A 25,886-nucleotide genomic window follows, 5' to 3' on the forward strand; every position below is an offset into this window, starting at 1 on the left:
GTATCTCTCTATCCCTCTCGCCTGAACAATGTTTATAAACAATGCTATAGTTGCTCATTCACTTGTCTTTTCTCAGTAATTGTGAACTGCAATACAAAAGTTGGGAAGTAGCTGCTCCTCAGAAATGAACATACTGAGCCATGTTTTTCCTCTAAAATACAATTAAGCTGTGAGTATCTCAGCTTCTGATTCAGGGAAGTCTCACTCCAGAGGCGTACTTACAATGTGTGAAGGGTGTGCCGGGTACAAGGGCCCCAAGGCCCCGCTGACTGCACACATTCAGGAGGAATGGGGATAGCAGTGGCTGTTTGTGCTCTCTGCAAACATTGGGGCTCTGATACCAACTGAGAGACTCTGATGTATAATCAGGGGTCTGATATGAATGTGGGGGCTCTGATGTGATTGTAGCAGCTTTGATGTGATTGCAAGGGACTCTTATGTGAACATTTGGGCTCTGGTGTGGTTGTGGGGGATTCTGATGTGATCACGGGAGCTCTGATATGAACTGGGGGAATCTGATGTGAAAGTGGGAGCTCTGATGTGAACATTATGGCTCTGATGTAAACTTGGGGGGGGGGGGGGCTTAGATGTGAACATGGGGCCTTTAATGTGAATATGGGGGCTATGATGTGAACTGGGGGACTCTGATTTGAATGTGGGGCCATTTATTTGAATCGTAGGGCTCTGATGTGACCTGGGAACTCTGATATGAGTGTGGGAGCTCTAATTTAAACTGGGGAACTCTGATGTGAATGTGTGGCATTCATATGAATGTGAGGGCTCTGATGTGAACTGGGGGACTCTGATGTGAATTTGGGGGCTCTGATATGAACTGGGGGACTCTGGTGTAAATGTGGGGGCTCTGATGTGAACTGGGGGACTCTGATGTGAATGTGGGGGCTCTGATGTGAACTGGGGGGCTCTGATGTGAACTGGGGGGCTCTGATGTGAACTGGGGCACTCTGATGTGAACTGGGGGGCTCTGATGTGAATGTGGGGGCTCTGATGTGAACTGGGGGGCTCTGATGTTAATGTGGGGGCTCTGATGTGAACTGGGGGACTCTGATGTGAATGTGGGGGCTCTAATGTGAACTGGGGGACTCTGATGTGAACGTGGGGGCCTACATATGAATGTGGGGGCTCTGATGTAAACACGGGGCCTCTAATGTGAACTGGGAACTCTGATATGAGTGTGGGAGCTCTGATCTGAACTGGGGGGGCGGCTCTAAAGTGAACTTGGGAGCATTCATATGAATGTGGGGGCTCTGATGTGAACTGGGAGACTCTGATGTGAATGCGGGGGCTCTAATGTCATTGTAGGGGCTCTGATGTGATCACGGGGGCTCTGATGTAAACATGGGGGCTCTGATGAGAACTGTGGGACTCTGATGTGTACTGGGGGACTCTGATGTGAATGTGAGGGCTCTGACGTGAATGTGGGGGCAGTAAACATGAATGTGGGGGGGGCTCTAATGTGAATATGGGGACTCTTTTGTCTACTAGGGGACTCTGATGTGAATGTATGGCTCTAATGTTATCAAGGTGGCTCTAATGAGAACTGAGGAACTCTGATGTGTACTGGGGGGCTCTTACATGAATGCGGGGGGTTTAATGTGAATGTGGGGGCTCTAAAATGAACATGGGGACTCTGATGTGAACATGGGGACTCTAAAATGAACTAGGGGCTTTGATGTGAACATGGAGACTATGATATGAACTAGGGGCTCTGATGTGAACATGGAGACTCTGACATGAACATGGATACTCTGACATGAACTAGGGGCTTTGATGTGAACATGGGGACTCTGATATGAACTTGGGGCTCTGATGTGAACATGGAGACTCTGACATGAACTAGGGGCTCTGATGTGAACATGGAGACTATCATATGAACTAGGGACTCTGATGTGAACATGGGGACTCTGATATGAACTAGGGGCTCTGATATGAACATGGGGGCTCTGATGTGAGCATGGGGACTCTGATGTGAGCATGAGGACTCTGATATGAGCATGGGGGCTCTGATATGAACATGGGGGCTCTGATATGAACATGGGGGCTCTGATGTGAACTAGGGGCTCTGATGTGAACATGGGGACTCTGATATGAACTAGGGGCTCTGATGTGAACATGGGGGCTCTGATATGAACTAGGGGGCTCTGATGTGAACATGGGGACTCTGATATGAACATGGGGACTCTGATATGAACATGGGGGCTCTGATGTGAACATGGGGGCTCTGATGTGAACTAGGGGCTCTGATGTGAACATGGGGACTCTGATGTGAACTTGGGGGCTCTGATGTGAACATGGGGCTCTGATGTGAACATGGGGACTCTGATATAAGCTAGGGGCTCTGATGTGAACTAGGGGCTCTGATGTGAACATGGGGACTCTGATATGAACTAGGGGCTCTGATATGAACTAGGGACTCTGATATGAACATGGGGACTCTGATATGAACATGGGGGCTCTGATGTGAACATGGGGGCTCTGATATGAACTAGGGGCTCTGATGTGAACATGGGGACTCTGATGTGAACTAGGGGCTCTGATATGAACTAGGGACTCTGATGTGAACTAGGGACTCTGATATGAACTAGGGACTCTGATATGAACATGGGGACTCTGATATGAACATGGGGGCTCTGATGTGAACATGGGGGCTCTGATATGAACTAGGGGCTCTGATGTGAACATGGGGGCTCTGATGTGAACATGGGGACTCTGATATGAACATGGGGGCTCTGATATGAACATGGGGGCTCTGATATGAACATGGGGGCTCTGATATGAACATGGGGACTCTGATATGAACATGGGGGCTCTGATATGAACATGGGGGCTCTGATATGAACATGGGGGCTCTGATATGAACATGGGGGCTCTGATATGAACATGGGGACTCTGATATGAACATGGGGGCTCTGATATGAACATGGGGACTCTGATATGAACATGGGGGCTCTGATATGAACATGGGGGCTCTGATATTAACACGTGTGTGCATTTATTACCATGCTGTGGGCCATGTTTTTGTTTCATTTGTTTTTTTCTCCTGCAGAATCCCCCCCCCCCCCCACATCAAAGGGAGCCGAGCTTCTTCCAAGATTCTATTTACAAGCCTAACAATCCCGTTCTCTATCGATCCTCATCCCGCCGGAGGAAGCCGGGGACTGCGCCAAGCAGTGAAAGCCTCCGCCTCTTACTAAGCACCTTGTTTAAATGGCGCAGACTATTTCCTGCCATCCCTGCGGTCCGGGTTCATTATCTCTGGGAGTCGCCCTCACAGCAAAATCTGAACATTGATTTAAAATAAAAGATAAAGAGATTGCACTGAGGTTTGCAGAAAATGTATCCAATTTGCAACATTTGTTAAGAAAATACTAAAGAGACCCTGTCACCCCCGACACCAACTAATATATATATTGTAGGGAAAAACCCCAGAGGGTCAAATATTTGTAATGCTTCCTTGCAGTGTTTTTCCACAAATAAATATTTCTATATACGGGTGGAACTCGAAAAATTTGAATATCGCGCAAAAGTTCATTTATTTCACAAATGCAACTTAAAAGGTGAAACCAATATATGAGAGAGACTCGATACGTCTAGGAAACGTGCGAAGTCCGGCCCGTGAGCCAATCGCGGCCAGCGTTCTAATTTTGGACGGGGCCCGCCTTGGTCATTTTGAAATGTATGGGCTAGATTCAGGTAGCTGCGCGCATTATTGCGGCGGCGCAGCGTATCGTATTTACGCTGCGCCGCCGTGAGTTATAGAGGCAAGTGCTGTATTCACAAAGCACTTGCCTCCTAACTTACGGCGGCGTAGCGTAAATGGGGCCGGCATAAGCGCGCCTAATTCAAATGAGGATGAGGGGGGCGCCGTTCGGGAAAGAATCCCAGTGCGCATGCTCGAAATTCCGCCGCAAATCGTCTTTGGTTTCGCCGTGAACGTAAATGACGTCCAGCCCTATTCGCGAACGACTTACGCAAACGACGTAAACAATTAAAAAATCGAAGCGGGAACGACGTCCATACTTCACATTGGCAGCGCCTTCTAATAGCAGGAGTAACCTTACGCCGAAAAAGCCTAACGTAAACGACGTAACTAAATTGCGCCGGGCGTACGTACGTTTGTGAATCGGCGTATCTAGGTCATTTGCATATTCTACACCGAAAACAACGGAAAGCGCCCCTAGCGGCCAGCGTAAAATTGCACACAATTCTACGCCGCCGTATTCAAGTTACGTTGGCGGAGGAAGCCTTGCGGCTTCACTTCCTGATTCCCTTACCGAAGATGGCGGCGGCAGCACCCGAGAGCCGAGAGACAAATCGGCTTCGGGACCCGACATCGCGGGCATCCTGGACAGGTAAGTGTCCATGTAAAGTCAGCAGCTGTAGTTATTGTAGCTGCTGACTTTTAACCACTTCAAAAAAGAAAATGAATGCAGCCACCACATCTAAAGACTGGAATGCTGCAATACATTACATCTTTGATGTTGGGTTTAGATATCCAAGCGAGCACGACACTCCACACCAGGGAGAAAGCCTTGCATTACTGTGTGGAGTTACAGACAGAAGAACAGGAAGTGAGGATTTCTCAGAAGAAATAAGGACATTTAAAAACAAAATGGAAGGATGAGGTAAGTGAAGGAGGACTGCACTAAGGTAAAGGAAGATATTTAGGGGAAAAAAATTACCTTTACAACCCCTTTAAGTTCTGGCAAAAAAAAATGGAAGCTCTTTGGTTTCTATGCAGAGCTGCACCCGATTTTGCACTCTGTAGTTTTAGTAACTGAACTCCAGTGTTTATAAACATTGATCAGACAGGAGATAAAGAGATAGAAAGTAACATTGGGGTAGATTCACATACCTTTTGCGGCAGCGTAGCTCCAGATACGCCGCCGTAATTTGAATTCCGCGCCCGTGTAGCGTTACGCCGATTCACAAAGGCAGTTACTCTGAAAAAATAGGCTTCCTCCACCGACGTAACTTGATTGCGGCGGCGTAGAATTGTGTGCAATATAACTTTGGCCGCTAGGGGCGCTTCCGTTGTTGTCGGCGTACAATATGCTAATTTCCTAGATACGCCGATTCACAAACTTACGTGCGTTTGTTTTTTTACGTCGTTTGCGTAAAGGCTTTTTCGGTGTAAGGCTGCTCCTGCTATTAGGAGGCGCAGCCAATGTGAAGTATGGACGTCGTTCCCGCTTCGAAACTTGAATTATTTACGTTGTTTGCGTAAGTCGTTCGCGAATAGGGCTGGACGTAATTTACGTTCACGTCGAAACCAATACGTCGTTGCGCTGTACTTGGAAGCAATGCACACTGGGATATGTACACGGACGGCGCATGCGCCGTTCGTAAATCACGGCAATCACGTCAGGTCATCACATATTACCATAAAACACGCCCCCCTTCCACATTTGAATTACGCGCGCTTACGCCGGCCCCATTTACGCTACGCCGCCGCGACTTACGGAGCAAGTGCTTTGTGAATACTGCACTTGCTCCTGTAAGTTGCGGAGGCGTAGCGTAAATACACTACGCTGCGCCAACGTAACTTATATCGTAGCTACCTGAATCTACCCCAATGTTTATAAACATTGATCAGACAGGAGATGGAGAGATACAAAGTAACATTGGGCCAGATTCACAAAGGAGATACGCCGTCGTATCTCTCAGAGTATCTATGCGGCTGTTTCATAGAATCAGTTACGCATAGATAGCCCTAAGATCCGACATGTGTAATTGTTTTACACTGTCGGATCTTAGGATGCAATACCTCGGCCGCCGCTGGGGGGAGTTCGCGTCGTAAACCAGCGTCGGGTATGCAAATTAGGAGTTACGGCGATTCACGACGGATTTTCGCATTCGCTACGTCGCCGCTAGTCTAGTTTCCCGTCGCAAAGTTAGTCGTCGTTTTGGGTGCCTTAACTTTACACAGCAAACGTATTGCTGTATAAAGTATGGCCGTCGTTCCCGCGTCGAAATTTAAAAAATAACGTTGTTTGCGTAAGCCGTCCGGGAATACGGAATTACGCTACGCGCATCGCCGTTCGAAAAAATGACATCACGGCGCGCAAAGCACGGCGGGAATTTCGAAACGGAGCATGCGCAGTAGGTCCGGCGCGGGAGCTCGCCTAATTTAAATGGCACACGCCCATTTAAATTACGCGGGCTTCCGTCGGAGGCCGCCGGCGTAGGTTTTCATTGCAAGTGCTCTGTGAATCAGGCACTTGCGATGAAAACTTGCGGCGGACCTACAATACGTTACGCCGCCGCTAGTCTATGTGAATCTGGCCCATTGTTTATAAACATTGATCTATCTCTAGATAGAGGGATACAATGTAAATAATTTCCTATTTAACCCTTAGTTTACCTTTGTTTTGCCATAATTAACTCTTTCATCCCCTTCGACCTTTAATAATTATTTTCCTGATGACTTTTTTTTTATTTCTTTATTTTTACCCCATTCATATTTTAATTTAAATATTTTAATGCCTTTATTTGTAAAAAAAAATGGTGTGTCAAAAAGGTGCATAGTTAAAAGAAAAAAATGTTATTGCATTGCTTTGTACCAAAATCCTAATTGTAGTGTCTTTTCAAATGGAACCAAATGATAGAATTCACTTAACCACTTAAGGACCTTGGCTGTTTTTCAGATTTGGCGTCTACAAGACTAAAACATTTTTTTTTGCTAGAAAATTACTTTAAACCCCCCAAACATTATGTGTATATAGTTTTTTTTAAAACCCAAAAGAATAAAATGGCGGTCATTGCAATACTTTTTGTCACACCGTATTTGCGCAGCGGTCTTACAAGCACACTTTTTTTTGGAAATAATTCACTTTTTGAATTAAAAAATAAGACAGTAAAGTTAGCCCTATTTTTTTACATATTGTGAAAGATAATGTTACGCCAAGTAAAATGATACCCAACATGTCACGCTTCAAAATTGCGTCCGCTCGTGGAATGGCGTCAAACTTTTACCCTTAAAAAACTCCATCGATGTTGACGTTTAAAAAATTCTATAGGTTGCATCTTTTGAGCTACAGAGGAGGTTTAGAGCTAGAATTATTGCTCTTGCTCTAATGATCGCGGCGATACCTCACATGTGTGGTTTGAACACCGTTTTCATACTCACGTATGTGTTCGCTTCTGCGCACAAGCTCGTTGGGACGGGGCACTTAAAAAAATATTTGTTTTGTTTTCTTATTTATTTTTATTTTATTAATTTTCACACTGTAAACATCCCTTGTAATAGAAAAAAAGCATGACAGGTCCTCTTAAATATGAGATCTGGGGTCAAAAAGACGTCACATCTCATATTTAGACTAAAATTTGAAAAAATGACAACTAGAAAATATTTCTTCAAGAAGCATGGGCGGAAGTGATGTTTTGACGTCACTTCCGCCCTGCTATGCTATGGGGACGGGTGGGGGCCATATTGCCCCTCACTCGTATCCCAGCCGAGCAGGGGACAGGACCCGATCGCCTTCGCCGCTACCGACGGCTCCGGTAAGGGGCGGAGGGCGCGGGAGAGCGGCGGGAGGGGGGGGGCCTCTCCCGCCGCCGATAACAGTGATCTTGCGGCGAATCCACCGCGGAGACCACCGTTATCGTTTACAGGACCGCTCAAAGAAAAGATGGATATCTCGGTTGTGGTGGCAGCAGCTGCTGCCGTTACCGAGATATCCATCTTTAAAGTACCGACGTATATGTACGTGAGCGGGTCCTTAAGTGGTTAATACTGTTGATCTAGAATAACATTATTTAACCCTTTCTGGACCACCCCACGCTGATATACCGCGGCAGGGCGGCCCTCCTGCGCAAAATCACGTACCTGTATGTAATTTTGTGCACTAGGTCTAGGGCGTGCGCGTGGCGCCTGTGACCCACTCCCGCTGTGATTGGATACAGCGGGAGCCAATCAGTGGGTCCAGTGGACGCAATGTTCGCCAGCATCCCAGGATCATTCTCAGGAGAGGCAGAAATGCAGTCTGCCCATCATGGGCATCCGCAGAATTTTTTTCAGGAGGGGGTATCATTTTAAGGTCACCCATGCAATATAAAATGATGTACATTCTCTAGGCTAGAGGCACTGAGTAGGCGGCGCCGACGCTGGCCATATCTACACAACATGTTCACAGGCAGGCAGCCAATCGCTGAAGAGGAATGGCGGAACGGCCGAGCTGCCGAGCCATCTCATCTGATGATGGGGGTGAGGGTTAGATGTGTCAGGACAGAGAGCAGTGCGCTGACTCAGAAAAAAGTCAGCGGCGGCCATGACAGACACTACAGCTGACAATTACAACACCTTCTTGACGATTCCAGGAGGGGGCAATTGCCCCCTTGTCCCTCCCTGCGGACGCCCATGCTGCCTATGTAAACAAGGCAGACTGCCATTTTGTGAGAGGGGAAGATGAAGATCTTGGCCCGGATTCACATACATCGGCGCATATTTATGCCGCCGTAGCGTATCTCCTTTACGCTACGCTGACGCAGCGCAGAAAGGCAAGCACTGGATTCACAAAGCAAGTGCTGCCAAATCTGCGCTGGGTTTCCTAGGCGTAAGCCGGCGTATGTGGAAGTGGGCGTGAGCCATGCAAATGAGGCGTGACCCCATGCAAATGATGGGCTGAGTCTCAGACAGATAGGTATAATGAACGGCGCATCCGCCGTCCCGTGGACTCAACCCAGTGCACATGCTCAGAATCACGTCGGAACTACTCCCTAAGATACGACGGATCACTGCCTACGGCATGAACGTACCCTATGCCCAGCCATATTCGCATCCTACGTAAACTACGTAAAATACGTCGGCTTGTGTTCCCTGGTGCAGCCATTTGCATGGATGCTGCTGACTTACACCTCCTTTATGGGGCATTACTTTACGCCGGACGTAGGACTTTACGCGCACTGCGTCGGACGGACGTACATTCGTGAATTGGCGTATCTCCCTCATTTGCATATGTGAATAGAAAATCAACGGGTGCGCCAAATACGTCCAGCGTAAATATGCGCCCACTCTACGCCGGCGTAGGAAAGTTACGTCGGTTGAATGAAGCCTATTTTCAGGCGTATCTTGGTTTCAGAGTGCGGCGCACAGATACGACGGTGCATATTTGAACTTACGCGGCGTATCTGTAGATTTGTGGATCTCCGTAAGTCCTCATTTGCATACGCAAAGCGGCATTTCAACGCGAAATGCCCCCAGTGGCGGATGCGGTACTGCATCCTAAGATCTGACAGTGTAAGTCCCTTACACATGTCGGATCTTCTGCCTATCTTTGAAAAACTGCTTCTGAGGATCAGTTCCAAAGATAGGCACAGGGATACGCAGGCTGAACAGCAGATCCGCCTGCGTATCTCTTTTGAGGATTTGGCCCCAACTTTCTGCAGTTAGATCCAGCATACTGCTGACATCTGCAGTATGCTGGTCTTTTTTATTAGTGGGAATGCTTTCATAAGCATTCCCAGTATTGATATTCGTTTTTTATTATTAGTGGGAATGCTTTAATAAGCATTCCCAGTATTGATATTCGTTTTTTATTATTAGTGGGAATGCTTTAATAAGCATTCCCAGTATTGATATTCGTTTTTTATTATTCTTCTTCTTAATTTTATTCCGTACGTTTTTTGGCTCTGCGTAACTTCTGCATACTTTCAGCTATTGAGACCATTTAACTTTTAAAATGTTCGTCTCATTCAGCTAACGATGGGACTTCTTCAAGTTTTTTTGTACTATTTATACTTTTTAAAATATTAAGCTTTTAGACACTTTTTTTTAACATTGAAGTCAATGAGAACATCCTTTTTCCTGCTTCAAAACACACGTTCTGCCAAAAGTTTCAGCTCCTTCATACTTTCACTTACAGACACCAAACAAACTTTAAAGCGGTCACAAAATATTCAGCTATCCAAACATGACTTTTTAGATTGATATCTTATACGGTTTTTGTGAAAACGCAATTTACGTTTAGTGATTTTTTTATCGGTTATAATGTAATCCTATGGAGCAGGTTTAGAGTGTGTCATGTGACCTTTAGAGTGGAGATCTTTGAAAACAAAAATTATCTTTAAAAAAAGGGCGAACAAATTGCTCTCACGCCCACAAGATCTACTTGTCATACACAATTTATATATCAAAACGTAGGTATGCTTGTCTGGTTTCAGGCAATGTGATCAGTTTTGTGATACGTATTTTAGTTTTAGTTCCAGGAGCTTCTAAAGGACAAGAGTGACAAAACCACTCTCATTGACCGTCCATGTTAAAAATTTTAAAAATTTTCCTGCAAAACACACAAAGACGCTCTTTTCTAAATCGCTGGCATGGCCACAATTTTAAGTTTATCAACATAAATTTCATATCGATGCGTTCACAAGGGCCGTGTCTTTCAAACGGTGAAGTCGCTGTATCGATCGCATGTCCGGTTGTGGATTTATTACGTTTTGTTTGGAGGCGTAATTAATGTATTGGTCTGTGAATTAAAAGGCGTTTGTAATGGAATTTCTTTCCATAAATAGCTTTCTACCTCAGTGCAATATTCCTCCTCACTGACCTGGGGGGAGGGGAAACCTCTTGAGGGGGGAGGGGCGACCAGGAAGTCAGGATACTCTCTACTTTGCAGATAGAGAAAGGAGCTGTGTGTCCTAAAGATAGTGTAGTGGTTATGGTGAATGGCTTTGGTGCGGGCTCAGCAATTCAGCATTCCCACTCGCATTTTCCTCAGGGAATGCATTTTCTAGTTCTTCTTAATTAGTGGGAATGCTTTAATAAGCATTCCCAGTATTGATATTTAGTGGGAATGCTTTAATAAGCATTCCCAGTATTGATATTCGTTTTTTATTATTCTTCTTCTTAATTTTATTCCGTACGTTTTTTGGCTCTGCGTAACTTCTGCATACTTTCAGCTATTGAGACCATTTAACTTTTAAAATGTTCGTCTCATTCAGCTAACGATGGGACTTCTTCAAGTTTTTTTGTACTATTTATACTTTTTAAAATATTAAGCTTTTAGACACTTTTTTTTAACATTGAAGTCAATGAGAACATCCTTTTTCCTGCTTCAAAACACACGTTCTGCCAAAAGTTTCAGCTCCTTCATACTTTCACTTACAGACACCAAACAAACTTTAAAGCGGTCACAAAATATTCAGCTATCCAAACATGACTTTTTAGATTGATATCTTATACGGTTTTTGTGAAAACGCAATTTACGTTTAGTGATTTTTTTATCGGTTATAATGTAATCCTATGGAGCAGGTTTAGAGTGTGTCATGTGACCTTTAGAGTGGAGATCTTTGAAAACAAAAATTATCTTTAAAAAAAGGGCGAACAAATTGCTCTCACGCCCACAAGATCTACTTGTCATACACAATTTATATATCAAAACGTAGGTATGCTTGTCTGGTTTCAGGCAGTGTGATCAGTTTTGTGATACGTATTTTAGTTTTAGTTCCAGGAGCTTCTAAAGGACAAGAGTCATGTTAAAAAGTCTAAAAAAAAATTCTGCAAAACACACAAAGACGCTCTTTTCTAAATCGCTGACATGGCCACATTTTTAAGTTTATCAACATAAATTTCATATCGATGCGTTCACAAGGGCCGTGTCTTTCAAACGGTGAAGTCGCTGTATCGATCGCATGTACGGTTGTGGATTTATTACGTTTTGTTTGGAGGCGTAATTAATGTATTGGTCTGTGAATTAAAAGGCGTTTGTAATGGAATTTCTTTCCATAAATAGCTTTCCTTACCTCAGTGCAATATTCCTCCTCACTGACCTGGGGGAGGGGAAACCTCTTGAGGGGGGAGGGGCGACCAGGAAGTCAGCATACTCTCTACTTTGCAGATAGAGAAAGGAGCTGTGTGTCCTAAAGATAGTGTAGTGGTTATGGTGAATGGCTTTGGTGCGGGCTCAGCAATTCAGCATTCCCACTCGCATTTTCCTCAGGGAATGCATTTTCTAGTCGTTTTTTATTATTCTTCTTCTTAATTTTATTCCGTACGTTTTTTGGCTCTGCGTAACTTCTGCATACTTTCAGCTATTGAGACCATTTAACTTTTAAAATGTTCGTCTCATTCAGCTAACGATGGGACTTCTTCAAGTTTTTTTGTACTATTTATACTTTTTAAAATATTAAGCTTTTAGACACTTTTTTTTAACATTGAAGTCAATGAGAACATCCTTTTTCCTGCTTCAAAACACACGTTCTGCCAAAAGTTTCAGCTCCTTCATACTTTCACTTACAGACACCAAACAAACTTTAAAGCGGTCACAAAATATTCAGCTATCCAAACATGACTTTTTAGATTGATATCTTATACGGTTTTTGTGAAAACGCAATTTACGTTTAGTGATTTTTTTATCGGTTATAATGTAATCCTATGGAGCAGGTTTAGAGTGTGTCATGTGACCTTTAGAGTGGAGATCTTTGAAAACAAAAATTATCTTTAAAAAAAGGGCGAACAAATTGCTCTCACGCCCACAAGATCTACTTGTCATACACAATTTATATATCAAAACGTAGGTATGCTTGTCTGGTTTCAGGCAATGTGATCAGTTTTGTGATACGTATTTTAGTTTTAGTTCCAGGAGCTTCTAAAGGACAAGAGTGACAAAACCACTCTCATTGACCGTCCATGTTAAAAATTTAAAAAATTTTCCTGCAAAACACACAAAGACGCTCTTTTCTAAATCGCTGGCATGGCCACAATTTTAAGTTTATCAACATAAATTTCATATCGATGCGTTCACAAGGGCCGTGTCTTTCAAACGGTGAAGTCGCTGTATCGATCGCATGTACGGTTGTGGATTTATTACGTTTTGTTTGGAGGCGTAATTAATGTATTGGTCTGTGAATTAAAAGGCGTTTGTAATGGAATTTCTTTCCATAAATAGCTTTCTACCTCAGTGCAATATTCCTCCTCACTGACCTGGGGGGGAGGGGAAACCTCTTGAGGGGGGAGGGGCGACCAGGAAGTCAGCATACTCTCTACTTTGCAGATAGAGAAAGGAGCTGTGTGTCCTAAAGATAGTGTAGTGGTTATGGTGAATGGCTTTGGTGCGGGCTCAGCAATTCAGCATTCCCACTCGCATTTTCCTCAGGTATTTTGATACTTATCGTTTTAGCGGTAATTCTTCTATGGCTCCGAGCGGGGATTACTTCCTGGTATAGGCGTTCCCTTCAAGACAAGCAAGTTGATTGACAGCCTTCGATAGCGCGTCACGGCTTCCGAAAATACACAAGTGACGCTCGGCAATTAACGGCGCCTGCGCAGTCAGCTCTACACGGCAAGCGCAGGCACCATAAACAACCAAGTGTCACCTCGGCTGTTTTCGTAGGCCGTGACGCGCTATCGAAGGCCGTCAATCAACTTGCTTGCCTTCGGGAACGCCCATTCCCCGCTCGGAGCCATAGAAGAAATACTGCTAAAACGATAAGTACCAAAAAAAATAAAAAAAAGACCAGCATACTGCAGATGTCAGCAGTATGCTGGATCTAACTGCAGAAAGTTGATTTTTGGGTGAATTCCTGCTTTAAGGGGGAATGGTGGGAGAGTTCAAAATCTGGTGCAGCTCTGCATAGAAACCAATCAGCTTCCAGGTTTTATTGTCAAAGCTTATTGAACAAACTGAAGTTAGAAGCTGATTGGGTACCATGCACAGCAGGAGCGGCTCCAGGTTTAGTAAACCTTCCCCCGAGGGTCATGGATGGCAGCCGCTCAGCCAGCATGAGAGCAGCCAAGAAGCTGCCTGTAATCTGTGATTGGATGATACAGAAAATAATTCAACATTTGATATCCATAGTTCATTTGTCTAATTAGAGAGCTGTGGCGGGAAAAGCTGTTCTTTTGTAAAAACTGAATCTGTTTAAAGCGTTACAATAATTAAAGTGCCATTTTAGTTGTAGGTAGGACTTCGATTCTGAGGGACAGTGCCAAAGAGACTTCAATTCTAAGGGACAGTGCCAAAGAGACTTCAATTCTGAGGGACAGTGCCAAAGAGACTTCAATTCTGAGGGACAGTGCCAAAGAGACTTCGATTCTGAGGGACAGTGCCAAAGAGACTTCAATTCTAAGGGACAGTGCCAAAGAGACTTCGATTCTGAGGGACAGTGCCAAAGAGACTTCAATTCTAAGGGACAGTGCCAAAGAGACTTCAATTCTGAGGGACAGTGCCAAAGAGACTTCAATTCTGAGGGACAGTGCCAAAGAGACTTCAATTCTGAGGGACAGTGCCAAAGAGACTTCAATTCTGAGGGACAGTGCCAAAGAGACTTCAATTCTGAGGGACAGTGCCAAAGAGACTTCAATTCTGAGGGACAGTGCCAAAGAGACTTCAATCCTGAGGGACAGTGCCAAAGAGACTTCAATTCTGAGGGACAGTGCCAAAGAGACTTCAATTCTGAGGGACAGTGCCAAAGAGACTTCAATTCTGAGGGACAGTGCCAAAGAGACTTCAATTTTGAGGGACAGTGCCAAAGAGACTTCAATTCTGAGGGACAGTGCCAAAGAGACTTCAATTCTGAGGGACAGTGCCAAATGGACTTCAATTCTGAGGGACAGTGCCAACGAGACTTCAATTCTGAGGGACAGTGCCAACGAGATTTCAGTTCTGAGGGACAGTGCCAAATGGACTTCAGTGCTGAGCAGTGACGGCTGGTGCTCAAAATTGTTGGGGGGCGCAAACAAACTGAAAAAAAAACATCAATTGCAGCCACTGTGCCCATAAAACGCAGCCACTGCGCCCATCAATTGCCGCCAGTTTGCCCATCAAATGCAGCCACTGTGCCCACCAATTTCCACCAGTTTGCCCCATCAAATGCCGCCAGTTTTCCCTATCAAATGATGCCAGATTACCCCATCAAATGCTGCCAGTTTGCCACATCAAATGCCGCCAGTTTGCCCCATCAAACGCTGCCAGTTTGCCCCATCAAACGCCACCAGTTTGCCCATCAAACGCAGTCACTGTGCCCATCAATTGCCGCCACCAGTTTGCCCATCAAACGCAGTCACTGTGCCTCATCAAATGCTGCCAGTTTGCCCCATCAAATGCCGCCAGTTTGCCCTATCAAATGCCACCAGTTTGCCCATCAAATGCAGCCACTGTGCCCATCAATTTCCGCCACAGTGCCATCAAACGCAGCGACTGTGCCCATCAATTGCTGCCAGTTTGCCCCATCAAATGCTGCCAGTTTGCCCCATCAAATGCTGCCAGTTTGCCCCATCAATCACCGCCAGTTTGCCCCATCAAACACCGCCACTTTGCCCCATCAATAGCCGCCACTTTGCCCCATCAAATTTAACCCGTTTGCCCTATCAAAATGCTGCCAGTTTGCCCCATCAAATGCTGCCAGTTTGCCCCATCAATTGCCGCCAGTTTGCCCCATCAATAGCCGCCAGTTTGCCCCATTAATAGCCGCCAGTTTGCCCCATTAAATTCCACCAGTTTGCCCCATCAAATGCTGCCAGTTTGCCCCATCAATAGCCGCCAGTTTGCCCCATCAAATGCTGCCAGTTTGCCCCATCAATAGCCGCCAGTTTGCCCCATCAATAGCCGCCAGTTTGCCCCATCAATAGCCGCCAGTTTGCCCCATCAAATTCCACCAGTTTGCCCCATCAAATGCTGCCAGTTTGCCCCATCAATAGCCGCCAGTTTTCCCTATCAAATGCTGCCAGTTTCCCCCACCCGGCACTTACCTTTCTCAGTTCCTCCACGCTCCCTCTGAGTCCTCAATGTCTTCTCCCATCATCTTCATGTCATCTCTGCTATGATTGGGCGACAAGAGGCCGGACACCTGAACAGGGGGCGGCAGCGGCGACAATAGATAGATTCATGCATTGCATCAATCTATCTATTGTTGATTGACAGGTGCAGGGGGAATAAAACAATTTGTGGATTTTTTGGGGGATCTTTTTTGTCTATATTCTCTCACATCCACCTTTATACCATAAGAAAAAGTCATATTACTTCATTTTTTTTTCAGTTTTATTTAGCTCTAATAAATATTCTATTTTCTCAATATAGAAAGTTCTCTCTGTTTATAAAACACCATTTTTTTTTTGGGGAGAAGTCTGAAGAACTGACCTCTGTTTTATGTCTACGTCTCAATTAAGGTTTTTCTTCTTTTATGTTTTCCAATCTCGCCTTCTGTGACACTTAAATGTGTCAGAGGGAATGAAACGAATGGCGCTTTCCGTCACAAAGGCAGGAATTGGCGACCATTATATGTGGCAGACACGAAGGGGAAGACGTGGAAAGGTTTCTCAGGGACACGCCCTTCATCAGGAATCACACCAAAGATTGCTCCAATTTTTTTTTCTTTTTTTTTTTTCCACTAACCGACGCAAAAAGGTTACTTGTCATAAAATCAATTCTTCTAATTGACCGGTCATCAGCCCTGGTTATCCCAATCCCAAGATGTAATTGGTCATTAACAATGAGGGACAAAAAAAAAAAAAAACGCACCATGAGGTTTACTGAGGGAAAACACTTTGGTAACTCATTGACAAAAACCTCTTTCCACCGGAGGAAAGGACGTAAATAATGACTTGCCCCCCGGCTTTAATGTATATGCTAATCCGAAAGATCCATTCCAGTTATTTGCTCTTTAGGTCTGTTATATTATAGATCGCTCAACACATTTTCTTGTATAAAAAAGTAACTAATCGGGCCAGATCCACAAAAACGGGCGGATATTTAGGCGGGCGTAACGTATCCTATTTACGTTACGCCTCCGCAACTTAGACGGGCAAGTGCAGTATTCTCAAAGCACTTGCTCCGTAAGTTGCGGCGGCGTAGCGTAAATAGGCCGGCGTAAGCCCGCCAAATTCAAATTTGGAACAGGGGGGCGTGTTTTATGTTTTATGTAAATAACTTGTGACCCGACGTGATTGACGTTTTTCACGCATGCGCCGTCCGTGGAATATCCCAGGAATAGCCGCAAGGACGTCATTGGTTTCGACATGAACGTAAATGACGTCCAGCCCCATTCACGGACGACTTACGCAAACAGCGTAAAATATAAAAAATTTGACGCGGGAATGACGGCCATACTTAACATTGGTGCGCCGCATATATGCCTCATATAGCAGGGGTAACTTTACACCGGGAAAAGCCTAACGTAAACGGCGTATCTGTACTGCGTCGGCTGGGCGTACGTTCGTGAATTCGCATATCTAGCTGATTTACATATTTCTAGGCGTAAATCAGCGTACACGCCCCTAGCGGCCAGCGTAAATATGCAGTTAAGATCCGACAGCGTAAGAGGCTTACGCCGGTCGGATCTAATAGAAATCAATGCGTAACTGAGTGTAAGAATCAGGCGCATAGATACGACGGCTCAGACTCAGAGATACGACGGCTCAGACTCAGAGATACGACGGCGTATCTGGAGATACACCGTCGTATGTCCTTTGAGAATCTGGGCCATCAAGTCCACTCAGTGTGGGGGATATAGTGCAAATAAATACCCGTTTGATCCTGCCAGAAATCTTATGAGCTGACCATTTCCTTTGCTACACTATTAGTAATATTGGGCCAGATCCACAACCAGCGGGCGCAACTTAAAGGTTCCGATTTAAGTTACACCGCCGCAAAATTTCTACCTAAGTGCCCGATCCACAAAGCACCTACCTAGAAATTTGCAGCGGTGTAACTTAAATCCGTCCGGCGCAAGGCGGGCCCAATCTAATGGGGCGAGTCCCATTTAAATTAGGCGCGCTCCCGCACCGGACGTACTGCGCATGCTCCCGACGATATTTTCCCGACGTGCTTTGCGTTACGTTACGTTGCACCGAGTTTTGTGAATCGCGCCGGGTAAAAAAGAGATGCGGTGGGAAAAAGATGTTTTTAAAAAGAAATTTGACAGTGACGCGGGAAAGACGGATATACTTTTACATGGTGTACTAAGTTTACACTTTGTAAAAGTAGCCCTATCTTTGCGACGGCAAACTATCACTTACGGAGACTTAACGAAGGGAAAAAGCTTTGTGGATCTCCGTAAGTGCTAATTTGCATACCCGACGCGGAATTTCGACGAGAAATGCCCCCAGCGGCGGCCGCGGTACTGCATCCTAAGATCCGACAGTGTAAAACAATTACACCTGTCGGATCTTAGGGATATCTATGCGTAACTGATTGTATGAATCAGTCGCATAGATAGAAACAGAGATACGACGGCGTATCCCTTTTGTGAATCTGGCCCATTGTTCCTAGCTATCACTAAGGACTACAAAACATCTCTTCTGTCATCAAGAGAGGGAGAGGGAGGTGTTTTGAATGAGAAAATATCTCCCATTAAAGAGGAATTAATTCTGTGATCCCTTAAAGTGGTTCTAAAGCCTCAAGGTCTTTACCTTAACCACTTAAGACCCGGACCTTTAGGCAGGTAAAGGACCCGGACAGTTTTTGCGATTTCGGCACTGTGTCGCTTTAACTGACAATTGCGCGGTCGTGCGACGTGGCTCCCAAACAAACTTGGCATCCTTTATTTCCCACAAATAGAGCTTTCTTTTGGTGGTATTTAATCGCCTTTGCGGTTTTTATTTTTTGCGCTATAAACAAAAATAGAGCGACAATTTTGAAAAAAAAATCAATATTTTTTACTTTTTGCTATAATAAATATCCCCCAAAAATATATATTTTTTTTCCCTCAGTTTAGGCCACTACGTATTCTTCTACATTTTTTTCATAAAAAAAAAAAACGCAATAAGCGTTTATCGATTGGTTTGCGCAAAATGTATAGTGTTTACAAAATAGGGGATAGTTTTATTGCATTTTTATTAATAATTTTTTTTTTCTAAAAAATGGCGGCGATCAGCGATTTTTTTCGTGACCGCGACATTATGGCGGACACATCGGATAATTTTGACACATTTGTGGGACCATTGTAATTTTTACAGCAAAAAATGCTATCAAAATGCATTGTTAACTGTGAAAATGACAATTGCAGTTTGGGAGTTAACCACTAGGGGGCGCTGAAGGGGTTAAGTGTGACCTCATGTGTTTTTCTAACTGTAGGGGGGCGGGGCTGGACGTGTGAAGTCATTGATCGTGTTTCCCTATATCAGGGAACAGACGATCAATGACAGTGCCACAGTGAAGAACGTGGAAGCTGTGTTTACACACAGCTCTCCCCGTTCTTCAGCTCCGGGGACCGATTGGGGGACTCCAGCGGCGATCGGGTCTGCGGGTCCCGTGACCGCGGTCACGGAGATTCGGACCGGGTCGCAGGAGCGCGCCGCAACCCCACGGCTGGGCTTAAAGGCCAATGTACATATACGTTGATGTGCCCAGCCGTGCCATTCTGCCGACGTATATCGTCGTGCAGCGGTCCTTAAGTTTGTTAAAGCAGAGTTCCACACAAAAATGGAACCTCCGCTTTTCGGAACCCTCCCCCCTCCAGCGTCACATTTGGCACCTTTCAGGGGGGAGGGGGGTGCAGATACCTGTATAATACAGGTATTTGCACCCACTTCCAGGCATAGACCCCTGCAGAATCTGCAGGGGTCTACGTCACTCCCCTCCCGCTGTCTTCTAGGAGACACAGGGGTCCCAGAAGACAGGAGGGACCATTTCGATTGCGCAGCACGACTTGCGCATGCGCAGTAGGCAACGGGGAAGTGAAGCCGCAAGGCTTAATTTCCTGATTCCCTTACCGAAGATGGCGGCGGCAGCATCCGAGGACCGAGGCACGGGTCGGCCTCGAGTGCCGACATCGCGGGCGAGCTGGACAGGTAAGTGTCCATATTTTAAAAGTCAGCAGCTGATGACTTAAAAAAAAAAATGTAACTGATAACAGTTAAGTACTTCAGCTCATAAGATTTCTTGCAGGATCAACTGGTATTTAATTGCACTATATCCCCCCTCACTGGATGGATTTGATGTGTTTAGTTCATTTTTTCCTTTCAGGAAAAAAGCCTGAAAAAGGAAAATGAATGGAGTCGTCACATCTAATGGCTTTTTTTAAATCTTGGGTTTAGAGACAATGGGATTGCTGTAGCCATGCCCTATACCAGCCAGGTCATCTCTGTATTGAATATTGTTACAAACTTACAAAAGATACTGATTCAAATGTTACTATAATTTACTGGCCAAACATTGCAACAATTAATTCATTGTAACAAACTGCAGAGGCAATCAATGCACCACTCTAATAGAATGATTAGGTAGAGATTAAACCAGATCAGTTCAATATTTATTTTGTAAAATGTCTAATACTGATCAATATGAACAAGACAGATTATCTCAAAGAAAGTTATTTATTTTGAGAGCACTGACTGAGTGACTGAGTAACCTGCTCTGGACTAGGGTACCCCTGCAATTATATATATATATATATTAGGGCTGTTACTGATCAAAATTTTTGTGTTTGATTAATCGATTTTTTTTATCGATTAATCGACTCATTTCGATTAATTATAACGCACATACAGATCCAACTACTTTTAGCTGATCTCCTCCTTGCAGGCTGATTCCCAGTGCAGCCACCAACCACTGGAAAAATGGATAGCAGGATACAAAAACACACAAAGGCAGCGCTCGATGGGAATAGCATTAAAACTTTTATAGTCTTCAAGTAGGTAACCAAATAAATATTGCAATGGAGATAAAATCGATGTAGCTACATAAACTGTAAAAATGGTGCGAGTAATACCAAACAGTAGCAAAAGCAGTCAAAAAACATGTAGCTAAGTATGATACTGGTATAAAAATGTGTACAACGATGCCACTGCTGAATCCAGGTAAGGAGAGGTTAACATCAGTCCGTCGGCATGGAGATATCCCATGAAGGGACCTATCACAACTCCCAGTGGATGGCTGTAGAATCCCAGGTTGATAGAGGGAAGTGATAGAGGGAAGTGTTAGGCCCCGTACACACGACCAGTTTCCTCGGCAGAATTCAGCTTCCGACCGAGTTTCTGGCTGAATTCTGCCGAGGAAACTGGTCGTGTGTACACTTTCGGCCGAGGAAGCCGACGAGGAGCTCGACGAGGAAATAGAGAACATGTTCTCTATTTCCTCGTTGTTCTATGGGAGCTCTCGTCCCGCCGAGCTCCTCGGCGGCTTCAGTGCTGAACTGGCCGAGGAACTCGATGTGTTTGGCACGTCGAGTTCCTCGGCCGTGTGTACGAGGCCTAACAGCCCTTGTGTGTGGCAGATAGGAAGGTCCCGCCGGCATGCAGATATGAAGACACAGCAAAGGAGCCCTTCAGATGGACACGGCAAGCCCCGCCGGTGTCCGTGACGTCACCGGATCTCCGACGGAACTCCATGAAGCCGGCGGAGAGAGATGAGTACAAATCAAAATAATTTTGATCGATCAAAAAAATTAAAGATTATTCGATGAATTAATAGTTAATTTCCACAGCCCTAATATATATATATATATATATATATATATATATATATATATATATATATATATATATATATATATATATATATATATAGATATATATAGATATATATATATATATATATTTACTATTATTATTATTTATATTATTAATAATAATAAATATTATTATTATTATTGTTATTATTATGCAGTTAGTTTGTTGATTGTCTAAAATATGTGACAATTCACAATGGTTCTTAATAAATTCAATAAATAAATAAAATAAAGCTCCATTTGCATTTTCTTTAGCATTTTTTATACATATTTTACAATATAACAATTGGAGATTGCACTTATTTTATTGAGATCCAGTCTGAGTTGGCATATATTTAAAATGGTAATTATCAATAAGCTATAAAGGAACTGGAGAACAGCACTTCCAAACCTCCAATTTTACATTCTACCCCTTCCACACTGCCAACTTACCTTCTATCCACTTTCACACCACCAATTTATCTTTTACCCTTTCCACACCTCCAATTCACATTCTACCCCTTTAAAACAGCCAACCTACCTTCTATCCACTTCAACGCCTCCAATTTACCTTCTACCCCTTCAACACTGTCAACTTACCTTCTATGCACTTTTTGATAAATTCAATAAATAAATAAAAAAAAATCTCAATTTGCATTTTCTTTAGTATTTTTTTAATAAATATTTTACAATATAACAATTGGAGATTGCACTTATTTTATTGAGATCCAGTCTGAGTTGGCATATATTTAACATGGTAATTATCAAAAAAACTATAAAGGAACTGAGGAATAGAAGTAATCTACAGTAAATAAACTATTTAAATATATAATCGAAAAAGTAAAGACGCACTTCCACTCCTCCAATTTACATTCTACTCTACTCCATTTCCACACCTCCAATTTACCTTTTACCCCTGCCATGTCTCAAATTCACTTATTACCTCTTCTATACCTCAAATTCACCTTCTACCCCTTTAAAACATCCAGTGTACTTTCTATCAGCTTCCACACCTCCAATTCACCTTCTACCCCTTTTAAACTGCCAACGTACCTTCTATCAACTTCCCCAACTCCAATTTACCTCCTACCCCTTTCCACACCTCCAATTCACCTTCTACCCCTTTTAAATTGCCAGCGTACCTTCTATCAACTTCCCCACCTCCAATTTACCTTCTACCCCTTTCCACACCTCCAATTCACCTTCTACCCCTTTTAAATTGCCAACGTACCTTCTATCAACTTCCCCACCTCCAATTTACCTTCTACCCCTTTCCACACCTCCAATTTACCTTCTACCCCTTTAAAACAGCCAGCGTACCTTCTATCAACTTCCACACCACCAATTTACCTTCAACCCCTTTCCACACCTTCAATTTATCTTCAACCCCTTTAATACAGCCAACATACCTTCTATGCACTTCCACGCCACCAATTCACCTTCTACCCCTTCCACACCCCCAATTCACCTTATATCCCTTTAAAACTGCCAACATACCTTCTATGCACTTCCACGCCACCAATTCACCTTATATCCCTTTAAAACTGCCAACATACCTTCTATGCACTTCCAGGCCACCAATTCACCTTCTACCCCTTCCACACCCCCCAATTCACCTTATATCCCTTTAAAACTGCCAACATATCTTCTATCAACTTGAACACCACCAATTCATCTTCTACCCTTTCCACACCTTCAATTCACCTTCTACTCCTTTAAAACTGCCAACATACCTTATATCAACTTCCACACCACCAATTTACCTTCAACCCCTTTAAAACAGCCAACATACCTTCTATCAACTTCTACACCACCAATTTACCTTTTGCCCCTTCCACACCTCCAATTCACCTTCTACCCCTTTTAAACTGCCAACTTACCAACTTCCCCACCTCCAATTTACATTCTACCCGTTTCCACACCTTCAATTTACCTTCTACCCCTTTAAAACAACCAGCGTACCTTCTATCCACTTCCACACCACCAATTCACCTTCTACCCCTTCCACACCCCCCAATTCACCTTATATTGCTTTAAAACTGCCAACATACCTCCTATCAACTTGAACACCACCAAATCATATTCTACCCTTTCCACACCTTCAATTCACCTTCTACTCTTTTAAAACTGCCAACATACTTTCTATCAACTTCCACACCACCAATTTACCTTTAACCCCTTTAAAACAGCCAACATACCTTCTATCCACTTCCACACCACCAATTTACCTTTTGCCCCTTCCACACCTCCAATTCACCTTCAACCCCTTTAAAACAGCCAACTTACCTTCTATCAACTTCCCCACCTCCAATTTACCTTCTACCCTTTTAAAACAACCAGCGTACCCTCTATCAACTTCCAAACCACCAATTCACCTTCTACCCCTTCCACACCACCAATTCACCTTATATCCCTTTACAACTGCCAACATACCTTCTATCAACTTGAACACCACCAATTCATCTTGTACCCTTTCCACACCTTCAATTCACCTTCTACTCCTTTAAAACTGCCAACATACCTTATATCAACTTCCACACCACCAATTTACCTTTTGCCCCTTCCACACCTCCAATTCACCTTCAACCCCTTCAACACTGTCAACTTACCTTCTATCCTCTTTTTTTATAAATTCAATAAATAAATAAAATAAATCTCCATTTGCATTTTCTTTAGTATTTTTTTTATAAATATTTTACAATATAACAGTTGGAGATTGCACTTATTTTATTGAGATTTGGCATATATTTAAAATTGTAATGATCAATAAACGATAAAGGAACTAGAGAACAGTAGTAATGTACAGTAAGTAAAGAAACAATTTAAATATATAACAGAAAAAGTAAAGAGACATTGAAAAATCTTCATCATAAAGATTGTATTAAAAAAATAGTCTTCATCATAAAGATTGTATTAAAAAAATAGTCTTCATCATAAAGATTGTATTGAAAAAAAATCTTCATCATAAAGATTGTATTAAACAAACAAACAAAACAAAAAGGTATTAAAAATAAAATGTAAAAAAAAAAGTCTTCATTATAAAGATTGTATTACAAAAATTGTCTTCAGCATAAAGATTGTATTTAAAAAAAAGTCCTCATCACAGCTAGTTAAAAAAAAAATTTTTTAATGGGGGATATTTTCTAATTAGACGCAATTGTTTCCTGTTTTGTGCGCTCAACACATAAAAGAACACTGTTAGTTAAATCAATTCTTCTTTAATGGGAGTTATTTACAAATTAGATGTGACTGTTTCTTTCATTGTGTGCTTTAAGGCAAAAAGAAACAAAAAACACCATTGAGTACTCATATATCATACGATTTAATATGAGAACTACAACTCTCAGCATGCTCTAGGCTGGGAAGCACAGTTTCTATATACAATAGTCCCCTTGCAGATGTATAAAACAGTGCTAGGAGTAAGATATAAAAATGTAGGACTTACCTGGATGGAGAAGTTTGGGTTGGGATTGGCTCCAGTAAAAAGTTGGGGGGTCCTCAGTTGTTGGATCTCTGTCAGGTCCCCCAGATCCCCTTCCCTTTGTCCACAGCAGCAAAGACAATGTTCCTACACTACAGAGACCTAGTAAGTGACCTACTGGCCATTACCAGTGCTGAATCCTGAAGAACATATCTCTATGCCTTGAAATCTCTAGAGAGGGACCAGCAAATCATGATAGCAGTCCTGATCTCCCCCTATCCATGCTCTAGTACTCTGCAGTGTCCCCTCTACAGCCTGCACTGCTGAGCTCTAATACAGAGGGGTCCCTGGCTGCCTTCCACCCTGCACAGCTGAGATGACTCTCCAGCAGCACAATGCAGCCTGAAGCCACTTCATCTACTTTAAGCTCTGCTCAGCCCCCTCTACAGAGCAAGCAGCTCTCTGTATTCCAACGCACAGCTCAATATCCCCATCACAGAAGTCAATGGGCTGCAAGTCAACAAAGGCGCTTAGAAGTCCCTAAATAAATATGGATCTGAAAATCTATGGAGGGCTATTGTCTGAGCTGAGAGTCCTCTGTGCATTAATCTACAACATTAATATATCCCCATGGACCTCTGTACAGCAGCTGAGCAAAGCGTCACGTGCACGTCTAATATTCCTAAGACTTATAATTTTTGTTTAAATTGGGGACCTGAACAAGGTGTCGTTCTTGGATTGTCTACAGAGTAGGAGGAGAAGGGCCAGTATGGAGATTTGTCCCTATAGAGATAGACTCCCCCCTACACACGCCGTGCCCAGGCCTCGCCGCCAGGCCTCAAGCAACAAAAACTGCGCAAAACAATTGACAATTCACCTTCTACCCCCTTCCACGCCTCCAATTCACATTCTACCCCTTCCACACCTCCAATTCACCTTCTACCCCTTCCACATTTCCAATTCACCTTCTACCCCTTCCACACCTCCAATTTACCTTCTACCCCCTTCCACACCTCCAATTTACCCTCTACCCCTTCCACATTTCCAATTCACCTTCTACCCCTTCCACACCTCCAATTTACCT

General features: G+C 43.7%; 1 protein-coding gene across 1 annotated transcript in view; it reads right to left on the reverse strand.

The window, feature by feature from the left end:
* The window catches only part of CASR (calcium sensing receptor), a 139,016-nt gene extending 113,724 nt beyond the window's left edge, over nucleotides 1-25,292 (reverse strand). The window contains exon 1 of the mRNA XM_040339160.1: nucleotides 24,827-25,292. The gene's annotated coding sequence lies outside the window, so the exon portion shown is untranslated. The remainder of the gene's footprint in view (nucleotides 1-24,826) is intronic.
* Nucleotides 25,293-25,886: the final 594 nt, after the last annotated feature.

This window comes from Rana temporaria, chromosome 2, assembly GCF_905171775.1.
Source record: "Rana temporaria chromosome 2, aRanTem1.1, whole genome shotgun sequence".
NCBI classification, from domain to species: Eukaryota; Metazoa; Chordata; class Amphibia; order Anura; family Ranidae; genus Rana; species Rana temporaria.